Here is a 23,483-nt window from a genome sequence, read left to right as displayed (position 1 = left end):
ATTTTATTTATTTATTTGTTTATTTATTTATAGTTAGCCATGAGTAAATTACTTTACCCAGCAATTCTAGAAAGGAGTTACTACACATCTAAAAGGGAGTTTCTAAATATCTAGAATCTATAAAATGTAACTTTATACATCCTAAATGCAAAAGTGGGAGGCACCATGGGAGGGAGAAATCCATGGAGGAAATTTACACTCATTAAAGTTTATTAAATTCATTAGGCTATGTACTCAACATACATTGTTTTATTTAATTCCACAGCCATTTATAATCTGTCACTACTTATTCCTATTTCATAAGCAAGGAAAGAAAGTTCTGAGAAATCAACAAGTCTGGCAATGGTCACAGAATAGGACTCCAAAGCTTTTCATACTAATTTATACAGGAATAATTATTTTTGTCAGTTTTGATTTAGATATTTGTCAAGAAGAAAATGGAGATGAAAGGTCAGCTTTAAGATTGTACTGCAGACTCTGGAAACATTGGCCTTAAACTTAACACATGATAGCAGATGTACTTAACAGATAGACACAGAACATTCCATCCAAAAACTACAGAATGCACACTGTTCTCAGTGCATATGGGACATCTCCAAGATAGATCACAGGTTAGGTTATAAACCAAGTCTTAATAAGTTCAAGAAGACTGAAACCCTATCAAGTTTCTTCCTTAGCCGTAATGGTACAAAACCAGAAATCAGTTACAAGAAGAAAACTGGGAAACCCTGAAAAATGTAAAAATTAAATAGTATGTTGCTGAACAACCAATGGGTCAATGAAGAAATCAAATAAGAAACGAACAAATACCTAGAAACAAATGGAAACAGATATATGATATACCAAAATTTTGGGGTTCCTAAGAGGGAAGATCATAGTAATACAGGCTTACCTCAAAAATAAAAATCTCAAACAATCTAACTTTACGTATAAAAGAGCTACAAAAGAACAAACAAAGCCCAAAGTCAATAGAAAAAAGGAAATAATAAAGATCAATGAAACTAAAACCTGGTTCTTTGAAAAGATAAAATTGGCAAACCATTAGAGCAACCAAGAAAAAAAAAAGAGAGAGGGTTCTAATTAACAAAGTCAGAAATTAAAGAGAAGTTACAAATAACACCATTGAATTAGAAATGATCATATGAGACTACTCTGAATAACTAGACACCAACAAACTGGACAAACTAGAAGAAATGAATGAATTCTTAAAAAACATACAGCTGCGCCTGGGTGGCTCAGCTGGTTAAGTGTCTGACTTCGGCTCAGGTCATGATCTCGTGGTTTGTGAGTTCGAGCCCTGCATTGGGCTCTGGGCTGACAGTTCAGAGCCTGGAACCTGCTTCAGATTCTGTGTCTCCCACTCTCTCTGCTCCTCCCCTGCTCACACTCTGTCTCTCTCTCTCAAAAGTAAAATTAAAAAAAAGTTAAAAAAAAAACATACAACAATCTTCTGAGCCGTGAAGAAATAAAAAATCTGATTAACATTAAAAGGCTGAAATCGGTAATCAAATACCTCCTGACAAACAAAAAGTTCAGGACCAGATGGCTTCACCAGTAAATTCTACCAAACATTCAAAGACGATTTAAAATCTATCCTTCTAAATTCTTCCAAAATATTGAAGAAGAGGGAACACTTCCAAATTCATTTTATGAGGCCAGTGTCCTCCTGATATCAAAGCCAGACAAGAAAGCCACAAAAATGGAAAATTATAGGCCAATATCATTGATGAACACAGATGGAAAATTCTCAACAAAATATTAGCAAACTTAATTCAATAATACATTAAAAGGATGATATGCCATGATCAAGTGGAATTTATTCCAGGAATGCAAGTTGGTTCAACATTATATCCATAAAGCAATCAACGTGATATAGCACATTAATAAAATGAGGACTAAAAATTCATATGGTCATCTCAGTAGATGCAGAAAAAAAATGTGATGAAATTCAACATCCATTTATGATTAAAAATTCTTAACCAAGTGGGTATAAAGGGAATATACCTCAACATTATACAGGCCACAGATGATAAATCCACAGTTGATACCATACTCAATGGTAAAAAGCTGAAAGCTCTCCCTCCAAGACCAGGAAATAGATAAGGAGGCTCACTTTTGTCATTTTTATTCAACACAGTATTGGGATTCCTAGCCATAGCAACTAGGCAAGAAACAGAAATAAAAGGCATCCAAATTGGAAAGGCAATAGTAAAACTGTCACTTTTTGCAGATGACATGATACTATATACGGAAAATCCTTAAGACCCCACCAAAAAAATATTAGAATAAACGAATTCAGTAAAGTAGCAGGATTCAAAATCAACATCCAGGAATCTGTAGCGCATATATATATATATATATATATATATATATATATATACACATACATATATATATATATACATACATATATATATATATAACGCATATATATGTATATATATATACATAACGCATATATATGTATATATCTATATATAACGCATATATATATGTAGCGCATATATATATATATATAACTAATAATGTATTATCAGAAAGAGAAATAAAAAATTCCATTTATAATTGCAACAAAAGGAATAAAATACTTAGGAATGAATTTAACCAAGGAGGTGAAAGATCTGTACGTTGAAAATGATAAAGACACTGATGAAAGAAACTGAAGACATAAATAAATGAAAAGATTCTATGCTCATCACTGAAAGAATACTGTTGTTTTTTTTTTAATGTTTATTTATTTTTCAGGAAGAGAGACACAGAGTGTGATCAGGGGAGGGGCAAAGAGACAGGGAGACACAGAATCGGAAGCAGGCTCCAGGCTCTGAGCTGTCAGCACAGAGTCTGACACGGGGCTCAAACTCACGGATTGTGAGATCGTGACCTGAGCTGAAGTCGGACGCTTAACCGACTGAGCCACCCAGGCGCCCCTGGAAGAATATTGCTAAAATGTCCATACTACCCAAGGTAATCTACGGATTCAGTGCAATCCCCATCAAAATTCTAATGGAATTTCTCACAGAACCAGAAGAAATAATTCTAAAATTTTTATGGAAACATAAAAGATCCTGAATAGCCAAAGCAATCTTGAGGGAGAAGAACAAAACTGGAGGTATTATGCTCCCCGATTTCAAACTATACCTTGAAGCTATGGTATTATTATAAAAACAGACAGGTAGATCAGGGGGACACAACTGAATTAAACCTACACATATATGGACAATTAATTTAGGGCAAAGGAGCCAAGAACACACAATGGAGAAAGGACAGTCTCTTCAATAATGGTGTTGAAAAAAATGGACAGCCACATGCCAAAGAATGAAAGTGGACCACTATCTTATACCATACACAAATATTAATTCAAATGGATTAAATACTTATGAGAACTAAAACCACAGAATTCCTAAAATACTCAACATTGGTCTTAGCAATATTTTGTGGATGTGACCCCAAAGGCAAGGGAAACAAAAGCAAAAAAATAAATAAACGGGATTACATCAAAATGAAAAGCTTCTCCACAGTGAAAGGAGTCACGATCAAAATGAAAAGGCAATCTACTGAATGGGAGATTCTTGCAAATCACCTATCTGACAAGGGATTGATATCCAAAATACACACAAAATTCCTACCAATTGACAACAACAAATCAACCTGATTGAAAGATGGACAGAGGAAATAGACATTCTCCCAAAGGAGATGTACTCAAGCGTTAGCAAGGATCGAGAGCAAAAGGAACCCTCGTACACTGTTGGTGGGAATGCAAACTGCTGCAGACACTATGGAAAACGATACAGAGGGCCCTCAAAACATTAGCAACAGAACTACCATACGACCTAGCAATTTCACTTCTGGGTATTTATCTGAAGAATACAAAAACGCTGATTTAAAAAGATATACATACCCCTATGCGTTCACTGCAGCATTATCTACAATAGCCAAGAAATAGAAACAACCTAAACATCCATCAATGGATTATATATATTATATTATTATTATATTAGAATATAATATATTATTATTAATTAGTAGTATTGTAATTAATAGTATTGTTTTATTATAATAAAATTATCATAGTATATATTAACATAATATATTAATTAGCAACATTTTGTGGATGTGACCCCAAAGGCAAGGGAAACAAAAGCAAAAAAATAAATGGGATTACATCAAAATGAGAAGCTTCTCCACAATGAAAGGAATCATGATCAAAATGAAAAGGCAATCTACTGAGTGGGAGATTCTTGCAAATCATATATCTGACAAGGGATTAATATCCAAAGTATACACAAAATTCATACCAACAGCAATCAACCTTATAATATTAAATTATTATTATAAATTATGTTAATTATCATTATAATATATCAATAATTATATACATTATAACTTATAATGATTTAATATTATAATAATATAATACTTTTATTATAATAATATAACAATACTATATTATTATTATTATATTATGTATATTATACATAATATACACAAGCAGGGGAGGGACGGAAAGAGACACACACAGAATCGGAAGCAGGCTCCAGGCTCCAAGCTGTCAGCACAGAACCGGAAGCAGGGATCGAACTCACAATATACATAAAACATAATATGTATTATAAATAGAATACTACTCAGCCATAAAAGAGAATGAACTCTTACCATTTGCAACAACATGGATGGGACTTCAAGAGATTATGCTAAGTGAAGTAAGTCGGAGAAAGACAAAGTATGATTTCACTTGTATGTGAAATCTAAAAAATTACAAATGAACAAACAAAACAAAAACTTGTACACTGGTGGTCACAGTTGGGGAAGGGGGAAAAGGGTGACTGGAAAGGGGGAAGGTGATCCACTCTAGTGGTGGGTGATAACTAGACTTTTAGTGGTAATCAGTTTGTAGTGCATATAGACGTCAAATTAGAATACTGACCCCCTGAAACTTCTGTAATGTTATATAGCAATTTTACCCCCCCCCCCCCGTAAATAGTACTGCAGAAATTTAGTTTTAACTTTTTAGAAATTCAACTTAAAAAAATTTTTTTAATGTTTATTTATTTTTGGAGAGAGACAGAGAGAGACAGAACACGAGTTGGGGAGGGACAGAGAGAGAGAGACACAGAATCCGAAGCAGGCTCCAGGCTCTGAGCTGTCGGCCCAGAGCCCATCGTGGGTCTCAGACTCACAAACTGTGAGATCATGACCCGGGCCAAAGTCAGATGCTCAACTGACTGAGCCACAAATTCAATGAGAATTGAAGAAATGATTGCTTTATTTTGAGTCTGTGGTCAGAGTGGCATCTCATTAAGACCAGTCTGGAGACCACAACCCAGCAGTGATAGCAAAAGCATTGTCTGATTACAGGGAAACTACACAACATTTTTAAAAAATAATTTTTTTTAACATTTTCTATTTTTAGAGGCAGAGCACAAGCAGGGGAGGGACAGAAAGAGACACACACAGAATCGGAAGCAGGCTCCAGGCTCCCAGCTGTCAGCACAGAACCTGAAGCAGGGATCGAACTCACAAACCATGAGTTCATGACCTGAGCCGAAGTCAGATGCGTAACCCACTGAGCCACCCAGGGGCCCTGAAACTACACAGCATGTTAAATGAGGAACACAGATAAAAAAAATAATGTGGACATTATCTTCCAGTTTTATAAAGACAACATTTTTTAGTATGTAGGCAGTATTTTGTCTCATTTTGAAATCTTCTGAAGCTAGTTCATCTCTTTCTCATGGTAAGAAACCAAAATGTATTAGGTTACAAAATTTTTCTGAAAGTAATCATTCAAAAAACAAAAGAAAACAAAAAGAAACAAGGTCCGAGACAGAATTCCTTTTTTTCTTGTCCTTACAATACATCTTGGGGTTGGCAGGTTATTCTACAATCTCATGATAGTTGCTAATGTAAGCATAAAATATTTTTCCTAACGTACTTTGAGGATTACCAGAGTTATCAAATCAAACAGTACTACAAAGCACAATCCCATAGGCTCGTATTTGATTATCACCACAATTTACAGCCAAATATTTGAGACAGCATTATTAAAAGTTAATGGCCTTCTGGTTTATAAAGAACTGTTAACTCTTCAACTTCTCCCATCCAAGTACTAACCAGGCCCGACCCTGCTTAGCTTCTGAGATCATTCAGGGTAGTACGGTGGAGACTTAACTCTTTAACTTCCAACCTTCATTATATACTTCCGTGTTTACATTTTAGCGAGGACATCAAAATAGGGTCAAGTTCATACGTGACAGTCAAAACAAAATAATATCTGCTTCCCTTATAATTTCTTGCTTCTTACCTATCATGTGAAAACACAGGATAATTCTAATTTTTTTAATCGTATGCATGTAATAAAAACAGAGTATGAAAACAGGGTAAAAGTCCAATTTACGTGATCACGTTCAAGAACTGTCTTTTTGGCATGATAGCGCAATTAGAGGGATCATACCTTACATACATCACTTGACTTAAAAAATGTTCACCAGAATCCACGGACAAAGACACGTGACATCAAATGCTTCCTCAAGCAAATCGGAAGGTATTCTAACAAAGAACACTGATTAACTTTCAAACAACGAAGATCACGAAACCCAAGCTAGAGGTAACACATCACTGTACAAAAACGAAAAGTGACCTCAGAAACACTCTTAAAATTCAAAAATGTACCACACATAATCAGCATTCAAAGCGAGATCACCGGGTTTAAGCAGTAAGCACGTTGCCGTGGCACTGAGTGACAAAGCAGGTAAGTTTGACGATGAGGCTGTGATGTCTGCCATGCCTTCATTCATGTTTGCTGCTCACAAAGACCAGCGTTAATGAAAGCGCTTTCTGATTTCAAGGCAGGTGAGAAATTTGAAGATTTATAACGGGGTACGGCGAATGGAGCTGTCAAAAAGGGAAGTGACACTCACAATGAAATGGTCACATAATGATCTCGTTTTCATCCTAATTGGGAAAAAAAGAAAAAGAAAATCTTTGTGAAGAACCTGGCAAATGTTGTTGGGAAAAGAGGCTCACAACAAAAGAGGAAGGGAAAGGAAAAAAAAAATAGTGCTTGCAGGGGTTATTTCTTCAAAGAATTACAGAAGAGATCAGAGATGATGTGGTGCCCAAGGAGACAGTGAATTTAGTAGATAGAGTACCTTCCTTTAAGGGCTTTATTCCCCTTTCATTTAGAATATAGAAAGGAGTCAGGACAAGACAAAAGACAAGGAAAGAACCAAACTTCCAAAATAGCATTACACTACATTATTAATAGTGTCATATTAAGAGAAATGACGGCTCTCAAAAGAGTACTTTTGTCTCTACTTACTTTAATTAAACTCCCTAGGCTTTAAAGCAAATTTGGAACTTTCTTTTAAACAGAAAAAAAAAAAAAACAAAACATCACGACTGATTAAGATTTGATTTCTGTCCTCTAATGGTCCTCAAGCACAGTTATATCCGATTCAAAGCAATAGAAACAGCGGCGCCAAAAACAAACCTCATCAAGCAATTTTCCCAAGACAGCGAAGATTTCAGCCTCTGCCCCCTCCCTTTCTCACAGATAAATTAGTTCCTAGGGTGCCAACTTCCTCCCAGCAGGCACCGATCCATTACATTGAAACGATCCATGACATTGAAACATTACAACAAAAGTATACTAGTATGAGTGTCCCCATTAACTTTCTCTATACCAGATTACCATAACAAGTTTGCTTCAAAAGAAACCGAGGAGATTAAAAAAAAAAAAAAAACCAGCGTCAAGTATGAGCTCTGACAATGAACACAGATAGCACATCTCTATTGCGTGGACACAACTTTAAAAATCCATTCTAGCCAACGTAATGTCATGATTCTTGACCTAACACACCTTAAAGGAGTCATATTTCTTGTCTTCTCCATGTGCATTGCCAATCTGCGCAAAACGGAAGTCATCCCCTTTCGTGCATATACCCTGCCCAACCCATCATTTCCTTCTCGACCATTTCACTTCTCCAGTGAAGTCACCATTTTCTACTTGAAAGTTTGATGATTTTTCTGGCTTTTACCCTCTTTGATCGTTTGTATTTAATCATCGAGTTTGCTGTTAGCTGATTAAAACCATACCTTGATTATGTGTGCTCCACTTGATTCCCATTACCCTTATCATCTCTCCCTCTCTCATTTATTAAATAAAAACCCTCGTCTGCTGACTAAGTATACACCCTGCAAAAAAGTGTATGCTGACATTTTTGTCTATTGACTCTCTCCATGCCGGTCTATCCCGCTTACAATAGACAACTTCGTTTTCATAAGTGCATTCTTCTTGAATCAACAATGGTTCATTGCTGCCCAATCACAAGTGCAAATTTTATTTCCCCAATAACGTTCCAGTACTTTGGAGAGACGGACACAGAAGACAACAGGTTGATTGGACTGAAGGAGCTTATGCTGTTTTTGGAGATAGGACTTCCACCCTTGAAGCAGCTACAACACAGATCTCAGGCAAGTGCCAAAAAATAATTTAAAAAACCAACCCAAACTATAGGGGGAAAACAAATATGGAAGCCTTTGCTCTGTGCTGGGGTTAGCTAACCTTAGGTAAACCGAAGGGAGAAGCAAAGATATAAGCAAGTCAAATCGGCCATGAGGAAGAACACCTGGAGATGAGCGGCAACACTGGTTTGGAAAATAAGTCAAGAACAAAGTGAGACCAACTGATGACTTTAAAATCCAAGTAGGAGAATTTTTACTTGATACGGTAAGGCCATGCAGAGGTTCCTCGGAAGAGATTTATTACGAGGAAAGAAGTCGGAGGATGATTAACCCGGGGACTCGCCTAGGGTCTAAGGACCTTGTGACAGCATTTGGCTGAAGTGATGACTGTCTTTGTAAGTGTGGGGGCTGAACAGACTCATTTGGTAATGGTTCATTCAGTCATTCCACATATACCTACTGGGCACTTACCACAGAAGGAGGGACACGTTAGTTAAAAAAAAGTAGGTTTTCGCTAGGTTGGTAATGGTTTAGACATTTTTACACATTAGGATGTCTTGTTGAGATATCTTAGAGGCTGCTGAGTATTTGAGGAATTGAACAGAGAGCTGAAACTGGAAAGAAAGAAGTGTGTTACTTATCTGCCTGATAAACATAGCTATTAGTGTTTAAAGCAGATTACACTCCTCAAATTTATATATATTTTCTTCCGGATTTCATCGTATGTTCTATGTCGTTAATGTAGTGGATCCACTTGATGATGACTCCATCGCTATTTCTGAAATTAACTATTACAGTTTCCTATGTAACCTACTGAAGGCTTAAAAATTCCTTGTAGATATTCATTCCTTCATTATAGCCATCCTACAGAACGGGGGGGGGGGGGGAGGGGGTCTTCATTCAAATGCTTAATATCTTTAGAAATGCCTCCCGGGCTGATATTCCATCCAATTCCAACGAGTAAGACACAAATGACCTCCTTCATTTATTTATTGATCGCTTCATTCAATAATTCATACAAAGACATATACATTGAATGCCTCCAGTATTTCAGGTACCTGCCAGGTACTAGTGATTCAATGTTCGGTTAAACAGATAGTTTCCTGCCCTTTGGCAGCTCCCACTGTGTCTGACTCCAAAGCTTTTTTCCTACACTGCCCTCCCACTCTTGGGTATAAACATACAGAGATTAAACACTATCCGGTAAATTATCGCAGAGATGAAATACGCTCATTTCTGAAAGAGTCACACGAGGCTTTTCTGATAAAACAATGCTGGAGTTATCCCAAGGCATGCATATTTCGGGCAGAAGAGCAGACAGAGGAGATTCCAGGACAACTGAGAAAGAAGCAAAAGCAAGAAGACGACGTGATGTGCAGAAAAGCAGTAGTTCACGTTGGCTAGGGCGTGATGGGTGGGGGAGGCGCTGGGAGAGGGCAGGCGGAAGGCAAATGACTTAGGAGATGAAGTCGGAAACATAGGACGGAGAAAGATTTTGATGAGCCTTGCCTTGTGTACGGGTTTCAGAATTCACAGACATATTGTACTGGCACCAGGAAGGTGCTTGAGTGGTTTGAAGCAAATGAATGACAAGGTCTGAGATGCATTTTATGAAGATCACTTTGGCACCAGCATGGGGGATGGATGTGGGGTGAGTGAGTGTGTGTGTGTGTGTGTGTGTGTGTGTTATGTTTGCACGAGTGGTGAGGGATGAAGGTTAGTAGATATTTGTTCGCACTACTGCATGGAGTCTATAAACCCAAGCCCATGACGGGGATAAAGATGTGGGGCCACATTTAAAAGATAATTAAGAGGTAGAATAAACTGATTACCTTAGCAACAGATTAAATGCAGGGTAGGCTAAAAGAGACAGATGTGCATGGGATTTTCAAAATACTTTCAGAAATATCTTTCATCTTTCGGGGCGCCTGGGTGGCTCGGTCGGTTAAGCATCTGACCCTTGACTTTGGCTCAAGTCATGATCTCACAGTTCCTGGGTTTGAGCCCTGCTTTGCTTTGGGCTGAGTTGACCACAGAGAGCCTGCTTGGGATTCTGTCTCTCCCTCTCTCTCTGCTCCTCCCCCACTTTTGCTCTCTCTCTCTCAAGATAAATAAACTTAAAAAAAAATTCTCTCTTATCTTTTAAAATTACTTAAAATCACACAATCTCAACACGTTAACCCTATTTTGCTCTCCCTCCTCTCATCATTCTGGAAAAATCTATCCAGAACGGGTTTATATTTCTGCTAAACTGTGGGTGTTACAATTTTTTCCTCACCAGTGCACTGTAGTATTTATATTGCCTCTTATTTGAAATTGCAAAGTCTATCTTTGTAACCTTCCACGGTGTTGAGGAAAACATCATACACAAGTCTCTGTAAACCAAATGCTTTTCTTTTTTCTCCCACATTCAAGGTGCTTTTCCACACAAGCCACTCACATTAAAAACAGACGAAGAGGCAGAAGGAAAAAGAACCATGGGAAGGAAGCAAATGGAATCAATGGAAACTGAACCTGATTTCTGAAAATGATGCTCATCACTGGGGTTGTAAGTAAGGCAATTTGACAGTAAATTATATTAAAAAAATAAAATGACGCTCGTGATGTGGCAGGGTGGAGACAAAGAAAAAGGTAACAAAAAAATCTATGGAATAAATGTCAAAATCTTGGATAGTGGTTTTTTTGGGAAATTGGCTGAAACATAAGCCTGGGTTCACTCTTATTTTAAGTTGGATTCTGCTTACGGTAACGCTTTATTGCACCCTGAAAGTGAAAGGAATCGAACACAGCCTAGACTGTTGCAGACGGTGCCCAAACCTTGGACATAATGGATAATAACAAAGGAAAGCACAGAAAAGTGGCTTTTTTTACACGGAGACTCTTACTGCTTAACGGATTACTACTCACATGTGTAGATGAGGATTTGAGGATAGAAATTCCATGTCATATCTAACTTTAATATAGTGCTCTGTCTAAAAAGGATTTCTTGCTTTTCTAAGTCCAACGACTTTAACTCATTTTGATTTCCCAAAATACGGAAACATGGTCCCCAAGAAGTGCTTTATAGAATATTTAAAATAAACCTAAGTGTACATGTGCATGTATACTTTATGTATAAATGTTTATGCAAATGAAGACAATCATGAAGACAGAGATAAGTCGCAAAGTAAAGCATTATAAACCTATAATTTGCTTTTGTTACCATTTTGGAAGGGAGTAGGATACAGAATATTAAAAGTGCCTGTCTTTTTAAATTTTTATTTACTTTTAAATTTTTTAATGTTTATTTACTTTTGAGAGAGAGAGAGAGAAAGAGAGAGAGAGAGAGAGAGAGAGAGAGAGAGAGCAAGCGAGCATGAACGGGGGAGGGGCAGAGAGCAAGAGAAAGACACAAAATCCAAAGCAGGCTCCAGGCTCCGAGCTGTCAGCACAGAGCCTGACGCGGGACTTGAACCCACGAACCATGAGATCATGACCCAAGCTGAAGTCGGACGCTTGACCGACTAAGCCACACAGGTGCCCCTGTTAACCAGTGTTTTTAACTGAAACATTTGAGACAATTGTAGATTTATAAGCAATTTTAAGAAATAAAACAGAGAGGTATGTGGACACTCTGCTTGGTTCCCCTCAACGGGAACTTGCAAAACTTACACCAGGATATTCACATTGATAAAATGCACCCTTCTTATTCAGATTTCCTCAATTTTACTTGAAGTCCTGGGTGTATGTTGGCGGCGGGGGGGGGGGGGGGGGAGGGGGGAGGGCGGGGGTAAGTGTGTGTGTGTGTGTTTTACTACAATTTTACTACATGTCTGTGGTGACCAGTTTTAAACATAAGTTTGTTAATTGCTTCTTCGATAATTAGAACCTTTTGTTTATAAGAGCCTTTGTTTATAAGATAAAAACTGCAGTTGTAAAACCAAAAATTGTAGTTCGTGTTATCTTGAAGTTTAGCAGAAGTTGGTGGGATAATCTGTAAAGATAGCCAGATTTAAGGCCTATCCGTAAAGTTATTTTAGAAAAAGGAAACATATGCTCTATATCTATGAGCAGAATAAATTGTTTTACCATCTGCAATTGCATTGTAAAGGTTTTCCTTTTTGAAATAAGTTTTATTGAGAAGTTGATACCTTATTACCACCCAATCCTGTGGGCATGACAGGTGCCGGGTGGGGGAGGGGGGACGCGGTGTGGAATTTGCAGGTCAGTGGCCAGGAAGAGAAAGTGGAACAAAAACGTAAACAAATTTTTAGGTGTATTAATTGGTTATTTGTCAATTACAACTAAAGCTTTATCTACACATATCATTTGAAATTATTATCAAGAAGGCAAAAATAATACATTTTACTGTTTTCATTTGAGTTCAAGTATACAATAGATAGCACCTATGAATGGCTCAAGGAAATGCTTTAACATTTTAACTAATTCTTGGTACAGTAGCTCAGAAAAATTCCTTCGCTTAAAGATGTCTCCTTCACTTCTAAAGCAAAGAACTTGCAGAATTTTTTAAAATACAATTTAGAAGAGAGGGCAATAAATAAATTCATGAAGTAATGCATACCAAATGAAAACAATCGGTAAGTTAAACCCTTCTTAGGAGTATCCTTTCTGGAATACTGTGAAGGAGAAATTAACGAAGAGATAAATAAGAAATAATAAAGCTGTGGTAAATTGCAGTTCTTATAAGAGTAGAAATCTGCATCTTATTGGAATCACCAATTTGATTTGATTGGTCATTTTTTTAAAGTTTACTTATTTATTTATATTGAGAGAGAGAGAGAGAATCCCACGCAGGCCTCATGTCGCCAGCGCCAAGCCCAACATGGGGCTCGATCCCATGAATCGTGAGATCATGACCTGAGCCAAGATCAAGAGTTAGACACTTAATCGACTGAGCCACTCAGGGGCACCTTGACTGGTCACTTTTAAAAGATTAAAAAAAGGCATAGGAAAGAACACAAATGTCTAGCCTCACATAGCAAACCTAAATTTCTAAGTTTATGGGACTTTGGATACACGGTGAGAAAGGCAGAAGGCAGCATGCCCAAGAACTAAGTTTTTGTGAATTAAAATATTTTTCTGCGCTTCAAGTGAAAACAACTTTGAGCTAAAGGCCTTTAAGAATTCATTTTAGGGGCGCCTGGGTGGCGCAGTCGGTTAAGCGTCCGACTTCAGCCAGGTCACGATCTCGCGGTCCGTGAGTTCGAGCCCCGCGTCAGGCTCTGGGCTGATGGCTCGGAGCCTGGAGCCTGTTTCCGATTCTGTGTCTCCCTCTCTCTCTGCCCCTCCCCCGTTCATGCTCTGTGTCTCTCTGTCCCAAAAATAAATAAAAAACGTTGAAAAAAAAATTTAAAGAATTCCTTTTAGTTGTTGGTATGGTATTATAGCTAATTATTTTTATTCCTAAACAACGAACTATGTGTTTCTTGCTGTATAAAAATAAGTAGTAATAAATTATGACACACGTAAAAGAACCTCTGCGTAAGTACACTCCTTTCAATGATGCGCTTTCCTTAGTACTAAATAAAACATTTTAACACTTGCGAAGATCTAGAAGCAAACTACGAATAAACTTTCTTTTAAATATGGAATCACACAAAAAATCCAATTCGAATATAAAGCTTCAGTACTTCCTTTTCCTCTATCAGTTTCTCTATAAACCATCTCAAATCCTTGAGAAAATCTTTAGAAACGTCAACAGATTCCCTGCTTGGAAGTCATCAGTATCTGTGGCATTCATTCCATCCAGGAAACGAGGCTGAAACACAAACACGCTGGATTTTCAATATTCCCTTTCGCTTCTATTATATCCCTGTTTCTTCTTCTTAATATTCGTGATGGTGTCTACAAAACTGCATCATCGCGTTCCTGTGATGCTTTCCCAAAAACAGAATTCAGAGGCTTGATTCCCATGTCAAAAACTCCCTTAAATGTCTATTCAGAGGAACACGCCTGAAAACTTATCGTAATACTCTGCAGAAATTTCTTCAGGACGCCTGGGTGGCACAGTCGGTTAAGCATCCAACTCTTGGTTTCAGCTCAGGTCACGATCTCATGGTTCACGGGCCTGGGCCCCGCGTCGGGCTTTGCGCTGACACTGCAAGCCTGTTTGGGTTCTCTCTCTCCCTCTCTCTTTGGCCCTCTCCTATTCACGCTTGTACACACACATTCTCTCTCTCAAATAAATAAAACTTAAAAAAAGCAATTTCTTCAAAATTAACATTTTAAATTGACTTGATAAATTTGTGTTGTCAGGATCTGAAACACATGTAGCTCCTGTGTATCTGCACACGCTATTGGCTAGATTCCAAAAAGTCTTATTATTCACGTCAGTCCATCTACTCTAATCTCAACAATACGGATACACAAAAACTATGCACTGTCTTTGGGATCTGGTCAACTTTGGTTTGAACCTCTGCATCTCATTTGTCTAAGGCAGAAAAATGTGGATTAACAGCCAGTACCCTGGAGGTCCAAGGAGAATGAAACTCAATGAGACAGTATCTGTCACAGCGTGTAATTGATAGCAGATGATCAATAAATAATAGCTTTTTAATTACTGCTTGACCCAAGCAGAATCAGCAAAGCCATGCTCTAGAATCGAGGTGAACCATACGAAGCCCTCATCGCTTCCCTCTCATCCCCTCAGGCCCATGCTAGGTCTGTGACCTTAACAGGTATTATTAATGTGTGTGGCACTCTTGGCCCCCAGTGAGGCCCTAAAAATTTCTCAAAACCCTGAGTCAGGAAGTTACCAGCAGTGTTTGAGTTAGCACGTGAATGTGACCCTCATTATCAAACCTAGGGACAACAATTTCTAGTGTCTTTTAAAGCCACTAAAAGAAGACTCGTCAACTTGAATACCTTTTGGGTTTTCTACCCAGCTCTTGAGACACCAGTTTGGTTAAATTTAGGAAGAGTCACAGGTCACTGAGAATAGGTACACCCACCTGGAAGGATGGAGGCTCCTCAATGCTGACTCTGTCACACAGTCAGTCCTATTGTTGGAATTATTCAAGGCTACTGAGTTTCTGAAGGTACTACTAATGAAATGCAAACCCATGCCCAAGATTACCAGACAGTGCTGTACTAAGTAGCTCAGGGCACTGACGTATTCTGTTGCTATCCTTGGCATTTATTTTTCTTTTCTTTATTTTTTAATGTTTATTTATTTCTGAGACAGAGAGAGACAGAGCATGAGTGGGGGAGGGGCAGAGAGCGAGGGAGACACAGAATCCGAAGCAGGCTCCAGGCTCCGAGCTGTCAGCACAGAGCCCGACGCGGGGCTCGAACCCACAAACCGTGAGATCACGGCCTGAGCTGAAGTCGGTCGCTCAACCGACTGAGCCACCCAGGCGCCCCTATCCTTGGCATTTAACTACATCCTCCTCCAGGGGCGCCTGGGTGGCTCAGTCTGTTAGGCGTCCGACTCTTGATTTCAGCTCAGGTCATGATCTCACAGTCTGTAAGATCGAGCCCCGTGTCAGACTCTGCGCTGACAGCGTGGAACCTGCTCGAGATCCTCCCTCTCCCTCTCTCTCTGCCGCTGTTGCTCTCTCTCCAAATGAATACATAAACATTTAAAATAAAGAAATAAATACATGCTCCGCCAGATCGACAGCTACTTATGTGTGCCTGGAAAGGCTGATTTGATAGATAAGCATCTGTCTTTACAACAATGTTCTCATTTTAAGACCAATCTTTAGTTTGTGGTTGTACAGAAAATATGCTGTTGTGTGCAAATTTACCACTCACTTCATAGTCAGTCCAAAGTCTTTGTTTTAAAGCAGTTTACACCGATCTTAATTGCTATGTGCCAATGCTCTTTGGTTTCTCTTTTGTAGCAGTTTATAATTACATTACGTTGCTTGAAAATCTGTAGTCTTGTGTATTAGTTATATACTTGGAGGGGGGAAATATGCATCTTTTTTTTTCAATGTTCATTTACTTTGAGGAGTGGAGGAGGGGCAGAGAGAGAGAGAGAGATACGGAATCCGAAGCAGGCTCCAGGCTCTGAGCTCTCAGCACAGAGCCCAAAATGGAGCTCAAACTCACGAGCCACGAGATCATGACCTGAGCTGAAGTCGGACACTTAACCGACTGAGCCACCCAGGTGCCCCGAAATATGCATTCTTAAAATGCTCATACCATTGGTTTCTTATATAGTTACTCTACAGTGGAAATGTATATTGTCTAAAACACAGGCCATATTACCAAAGTGTATCGCCAGGAAAAACTAACCAAAATAACTATAGTTAGCTGGTATTTTTCCTGTCCTTCAACTTTTGAAAGACAAAGAAACAGAGAGAAAATAAAGTACAATTTAGCAATACTAAAAAGCATGACTAGGGCCTGTTTTTATGAGAATAACAGATTCATCTTCGTAGCATGTGCCTTTACACCTCTAAGACAGTAATAAAGTTATTATTTATTGAGTGTTTACTATAGGCATCGTCCTTTACAGGTGTTTGGAACTGTCCATATACAATGGTACAGATTTTGTCATCTTGCACTTAGTTAACAATCATCTGCCCAAATGGTTCTTGCCATTTCTGAGGACTGTATTCCGGGTTAGTCTGTCAGTTCTTATAGTAAACTCTAATGATCGGTACCCGGCATTCTTGAAGTATGATTGACAATGAACACATCTATCACTACTTACAGAAGCCAACCTATCATTTGCTTCCCAAATTTTGAAATAATTTAGAACCACTACTGGGGTGGGTTCAAATCCTAGCTCTATCACGTCCAGCTGACTGATCCTTGGGTAAGTTAACCTTTCTGGGTCTTAATTTCTTACCTGTGTGCAGATGTTAAAATGATTAAATATATGACGAGGGCTTGGAACTCAACATGTGACATTATTCTCCTTCTTCCTAAACTTACAACTCTGATTCTTTTTTGCCCTTGTGTTTCCCCTAATGTTAAATATGGTATTCCATCCCGGCCAATATTATCCAAGTTAGAAATCTTAGAGCAATCTCTGATTTATCCCACTCCATTACCCAGGCCCTGCCAAATTCAATCACTAACCAAGCCAGTCAACTCTGTCCGAAGAAATATCTCTTGAATTTCACTGCTTCTCTTTTTCCCTACTGCCATGGTCCTGGGCCAGACATTCATCATCATTTGCTTCGATTATGGAAATAGTTTAACATCTCTCCATGCCTCAAGGCCAGCTCTGTCCAGAAGAAATATAATGTGAGCTATATATATATAATTTTAGATTTTCTATTAGTTAAAGAAAGCAAAAGGAAGCAAGTGGAGTTAATTTTAATAATACATCCTGCTTAACCCAATACAGCCTACGTGCACCTTGTCTACCGGGTAGAATTCAACTCACTCGTTGAGGCAGAGTCAAACCTCACCTCACTGACAGGATTTCCAGAAAGACACGAACACCCTTGACTTCCAACTATCCCCCTGATTTCCTAACTAGCATTTGCCTATTCACCTCCAGTCACTGACTTGTTCCCCAGCAGCCCAGTTGTACTGTCTGCTATAGCACCTCACTCCCTTCTGCTTATTAATACTTGTGTTTCCTCCTGTCGACTTCCTGTCACATTCCTTAAAATAGCTGCGCAAGCATTTTTTAATCCCCCAAATCGAATCACTCTTGCATCAAGCTCAGGAAATGACTCTGGTATCTTACTTCCTAAGATTGGAGCCATGGTAGTTTTCTACCTTCCTCCTTCCTATTCGTCTCAGAATCTCACGATATGTGTTCGTACCTTTTTATTATGTTGTTGATGAGGTAGAAATAACATACAATGAAGTGCACAGGTCTTAAGTGTTTGGTCCAACGAGTCTGGTGATAGTGCACATCCATCGATAGCCGCCACCCAAAACAAGATGGTAAATGTTGCCTTCACCCAGAAAGTTCCCTTCTGCCCTCTTTTTCAGATAATTCCCTTCCTCCTCCCCACCCCCCACCCCACTCCATGGAACCCCTCTCTAAGATCTGTCATCATCTGTATTTTTTGTGTGTGTTCTTAGGTTTCATATATATTCATGTAATTGGAATCCTACAGCATGTTCTTTTTCATGCCTGGCTTCTTTCGCTTAACATGTTTTTGAGATGCCTTCATCATGCTGTGAAAGCAGTGGTTTGTTCTTTTGTGTGTGTGTTTTTTAATTTTTTAATGTTTGTTTTTGAGAGACTGACAGAGTGCAAGCAGGGGAGGGACACAGAGAGAGGGAGACACAGAATCCAAAGCAGGCGCCAGGCTCTGAGCTGTCAGCACAGAGCCGGACGTGGGACTCGAACGCGCGAACTGTGAGATCATGACCTGAGTCGAAGTCAGATGCTCAACCGACTGAGCCACCCACGTGCCCCGTTTTTATTGTCTAATGGTACTCTGTTGTATGACCACACCGCAATCTGGTCTCCTTTTGAGGGACACCAGGCGTACTTCAGTTTTAGTTTACGATGAACAAGGCCGCTATAAACATTTTGGTACGATTCTTTTTAAATGTATGTTTTCATATCTTTTTTTGGTCAATATCTAAGACTGCAATTACCGGGTCACAGAGTAGATTTTTAACCTACAATACAGCTGTCACACAGTTCTCTACAGTGTTTGCACCATACGTGATCCTCGAAGGCGGTGTGTGGGAGCTCCCGCTGCTTTACGGGCGTCCTGATGTTTGGCGTCCTTAGTCTCTGTGGCTGCAGTGCCGTGACACTACTCAGACTTTCTTGCTCTTCTGAAGCCCCTCCCCAGCGGGACAGACAGCCCCGCTCCTCCTGGCTCCACTTCTCCTCTTACCCTAAGCTTCTTCAGCCTCCTTTTGGACACCCCATCGTGAGTTATTCCCTCCCTTCTTCAGCTTCTGGTGTTCCTCTTCCCTGGATCCTGACTTTCCCACGCGCTGTGTTGGGCTTAAAAGACGGAGGGGGTCAGGGCGGAATCCAGGCGGTCCGTGGCTGCTGTAATCCAGGTCAGACACGGTGGTGGCCCACAGGAGTGTGAAAGCCGCAGAAGCCGCAGCAGGTGGGGAATCCTGACCGGATTCTGAAGGCAGAGCTGACGGGATTTGCCGGGGAACGAGATGCGCAGCTACTCCCATAACCGCATCTGTGGCGATTACCGTTCCAAAGCTCTGCTGCTAACTGCTCAGCGTCAACAGGATAATGGTCAATTCACAGCTTTCTCTGAAAACTAATTCTCCAACCTTACTGGCTCTTTTGATGTCATTCATTCTCTCAATTAGTTAGTTATTTATTTATTTATTTATTTATTTATTTATTTATTTTACAGTTTGTTTATTCTGAGAGGGAGAGCGCCACAGGGACAGAGGGAGGATGGGAGAGAGAGAATCCCAAGCAGGCTCTGCGCCCTCAGTGCGGAGCCCGACACGGGCCTTGAACTCACTGAACCGTGAGATCATGACCTGAGCCGAAACCAAGAGTCAGACTTCATCGACTGAGCCACCTGGGCGCCCGCTCAATACCTATTTTTTTTTTTTTTAACGTTTATTTATTTTTGAGACAGAGAGAGACAGAACATGAACGGGGGAGGGTCAGAGAGAGGGAGACACAGAATCCAAAACAGGCTCCAGGCTCTGGGCTCTCAGCACAGAGCCTGACGTGGGGCTCGAACTCATGGACCGTGAGATCATGACCTGAGCCAAAGTCGGATGCCCAACCGACTGAGCCCCCTCAATACCTATTTTTAAGGGCTTACTGGGTATGTGGCAGGCCCTGTTCCAGGCATTTGGGTTACTTCTGTGGACAAAACAAGAGTAAATCTTTTTTTGAGGATTCTTTTGAGGGGAGACCGTAAGTAATAAACACAAATACAAAGCAAAGTACACGGTAACACAGTAGGCAACTGGTGCTTTGGAAAAACAGAAGTAGGATGGTGTGAGGGGCAAAGGCTGTTGTTCTGAACAGCAAGGGCAGGGGAAGCCTCATTGAGCAAAGACTGAAGGAACGAGATGAGAGGGTTACACAGGAGGAAATCTGGTTGAAGAGCGTTCCAGGAAAGGGCTAACTGGTACAAAGGCACGCCTAGTACGTTCCAGGAACAGGAGAAAGGTCCACATGTCTAGGGTGGTACAGCACGGCGGGGAGAGGAGTGAGACGGGAGGTTCCGAGATGACAGGAGCCAGATGACAAGGGACCCTGTAAGCCATCACGAAGGCGAGCTTTTGCTCTGTGTGAAAGGGGGAGCCAGTGGATAGTTTTGAGATTAGTGACATAACCTAAATTACACGTTGAAAGAATCTCCCTGGCCACTGTGTTGACAACAGATGGCAAACGGGTGTCAAGGGTGAAGGCAGAAGAAAGACCAGAGAGGAAACTTTTGCATAAATCCAGATGCGAGATGTTGCTGGCTAAGGCTAACATGTTAGCAGCAGAGAGGAAAGGAAATTGTTGGCTTCTGAGCGTATTTTGCCAACAGAGCCAACCTACTCAAATTTTAACATACAAGTCGTTCCATCACAAAAAAAGTTAAATCTTTAAAAGCAACCGCCATGTTGAATTTTACTGCCTAAATTTGGTTTCAAGGGCTTAGACTAGACTGTGTCTCTTATATTTAGCTCTTTATTTAAAAGTTATTATTATTTTATTTCCTTTCCATGCATTCTTTGTAGTACAAAGTAGTAACACTGCTCCATTTCATTCATACATCTTTAGCGAAAAAAAGCTTTCATCACAGTAAGAAGCCTATGGTCTTTCTAAGTCTTAAAATATGTCACCAGATATCCCAATAAATTTAATCTTGAAAGTAGTGATATACTATAGAAAAGAAATGTGCCCAGGTAAGCAGTTTATTGTACATCTGCTATAAAGGGATTTTGAAAAATTTTTGACATCCACTATTTGAGAAAATAACTTCAGATCCAAAATTTGTTCATTGTGCAGACATGAGAGCATATTCCAAGCAGAGTATATCTTTGTAAATCTATAGCGACACCAGTCCATAGGCCCCCAACAAAGGGAGAGCGACCTTTTATGCCAAATGCAAGAGCTCACGGGCCAGCTACACCGTTTGCCAATTTGACACAGTACATTTTGCTCTGGGAGAAAGAAACAATACATGTAACACCAGCATGATAACTCAGAATTGTGAGCTTTTTGGAAGTAGTCAAGAATTGATTTTCATATTCAGTCATTCATACCGTGTTTCCTACAGAAGGGCCAAAGTTCTACGCATTGGGTTAGCTTTTTGTTCATCCCCTGAGCCACGTGTTGTATCTGGAGAAGATTTTATCCCGTGGTTACAACAAGTCATGAAACCAACAACCATGAAGAAACCTTCAACGTAATTAAAGCCTTTGATTAGGATGCACAGCTCATGGCGAATATGTCTCTGGCAACACAACCGAATCATGTCACAGACAGAAAAAATCTGTTCACTTGTCTGAATTTGTTTTTCACGGGCTCTAAATATCATACGGACATTAAAACATCTTTGACTCCGCGATATAAGTGACAAAAGCAAACACGTACTGAGGCCAAGAAAAAGAAGCCCTGGGGTATCCTAGCACCCATCCAAGTAACACATAATTGGTAGCAGAGGTTATTCTCAGAGGCATGATGAAATCAGAGAAGGACACCCTGTCTGACCTTTTACAGAACATTTCAGAAGCAAAACAATCACATGAGGAATGCTTTCAATAACAATGGTGTACCAAGTAAATGAGTTCCTTTGATCCGAGTGGTGGAACGGGGTAGCTGAATCCTCCGCAAGCTATTGAAATATGCAATAATTAAGGGGCCCTTCAAGTTTACTTCAACAGCTGGCCTTAAGTTGAAAAAGAAGATAGGGTTTCAATCTTCAATGCTAATGACTATTTAACAGATGTGAAAATCCCACTGTTCACTCTCTCCCGTCCTTCTTAAAGAGTACCAGGAAGAAATTTCGGTTCAAGCAAAATACTCTAGATGTCTAATCCATTTACGTATGCGAGCAGGAAATGTGTTTTCTGAGTATCTTATCTGGATGCACACAGGGGCACTACAGAAAAAAGACACTGGCATTTAAGACGGAAAGTTTAAAACTGTCCCCATAAATGACAGTGGGTGGGAGGGGGTGGGGATTTCGAAGGTGATAATAATTTAAAATCATTTCTGGCGATATCTGCCCCCATGTTTTTCTTTAGGAAATTCTATTGTTGAACTGACGACATAGGCTACAACACTACCTCGTAGTCTTGGAGAGGGCTTGTTTCTGCAGAACTGTAAGAAATTCACCTGCAGAACAGTCTTGCTGGCCTGTGATCACTGGGTATGGCTAGGATTAAAAGTCCACATCATGTAGTTTGATGCTTCTATCTTCACAGCCCATACACCCATACCAAGACGAGAATTAGCTGATTTCTTACTTTCCCAGCTCTTTTGGTTTTATTATCTTGGAGGTTAAAAAAAAAAAAAGTCTAGACAGTAGGATAAATAAGCAAAAGTAAGTGGTAATCAAGACTATGATTTCACCAGGAATATCTCTTATAATTTAGTTCCTATTCCTTTAGGATGTGCGCTTTATAAAATTGTGCAGCACGGTGTCTTGACTAATGATATAACTGCACAGATTAATAAAACTGTACCGCTTCATTCTGGTGATGGCCTAATTATGTATGAGTACCGAGGAAAATGGGAACTTTTCACACACGGTGGGTAAGAACTCAAACCGAATGGGACATGTTTCCAATAGAGATAAGTCAGATTGTACGTACTCTTCCGAGATATTTATACTCTCGTGCTGGAATGCGCTGCCCCAAAACAACAGATACAAAAGCAAAAGAGGGAATAAACGTGTGGATTTGAAAATGGATTTGAAAATTATCCTGGCAGAGAAGTATCTGACATTTCTGCGGAGCTAAAAGAAGAAACAGATGTTCTACCGTCGCAGGAGTTCCTACGCATCACCTACCAGATGGAGGGAACGTACTGGTGGTTTCCTTTACAGGTTACAATCCCGGAACCAAAGCAGTATGGTAATGACGGGGCATTTTAACCATTTATCATTAACCCACGAAACAAGCACGCGGTGCATGGTCCCCCCGGGTCAAGA

At 39.7% G+C, this 23,483-nt stretch overlaps 1 protein-coding gene across 17 annotated transcripts in view; it reads right to left on the bottom strand.

The window, feature by feature from the left end:
* The window catches only part of TENM3 (teneurin transmembrane protein 3), a 1,268,347-nt gene that overhangs the window by 209,805 nt on the left and 1,035,059 nt on the right, over positions 1–23,483 (bottom strand). The gene's annotated exons all lie outside the window — the stretch shown is intronic.

This window comes from Acinonyx jubatus, chromosome B1 (assembly GCF_027475565.1).
Source record: "Acinonyx jubatus isolate Ajub_Pintada_27869175 chromosome B1, VMU_Ajub_asm_v1.0, whole genome shotgun sequence".
In the NCBI taxonomy this organism is placed as follows: domain Eukaryota; kingdom Metazoa; phylum Chordata; class Mammalia; order Carnivora; family Felidae; genus Acinonyx; species Acinonyx jubatus.
This window is presented reverse-complemented; position numbering and strand designations above follow the sequence as displayed.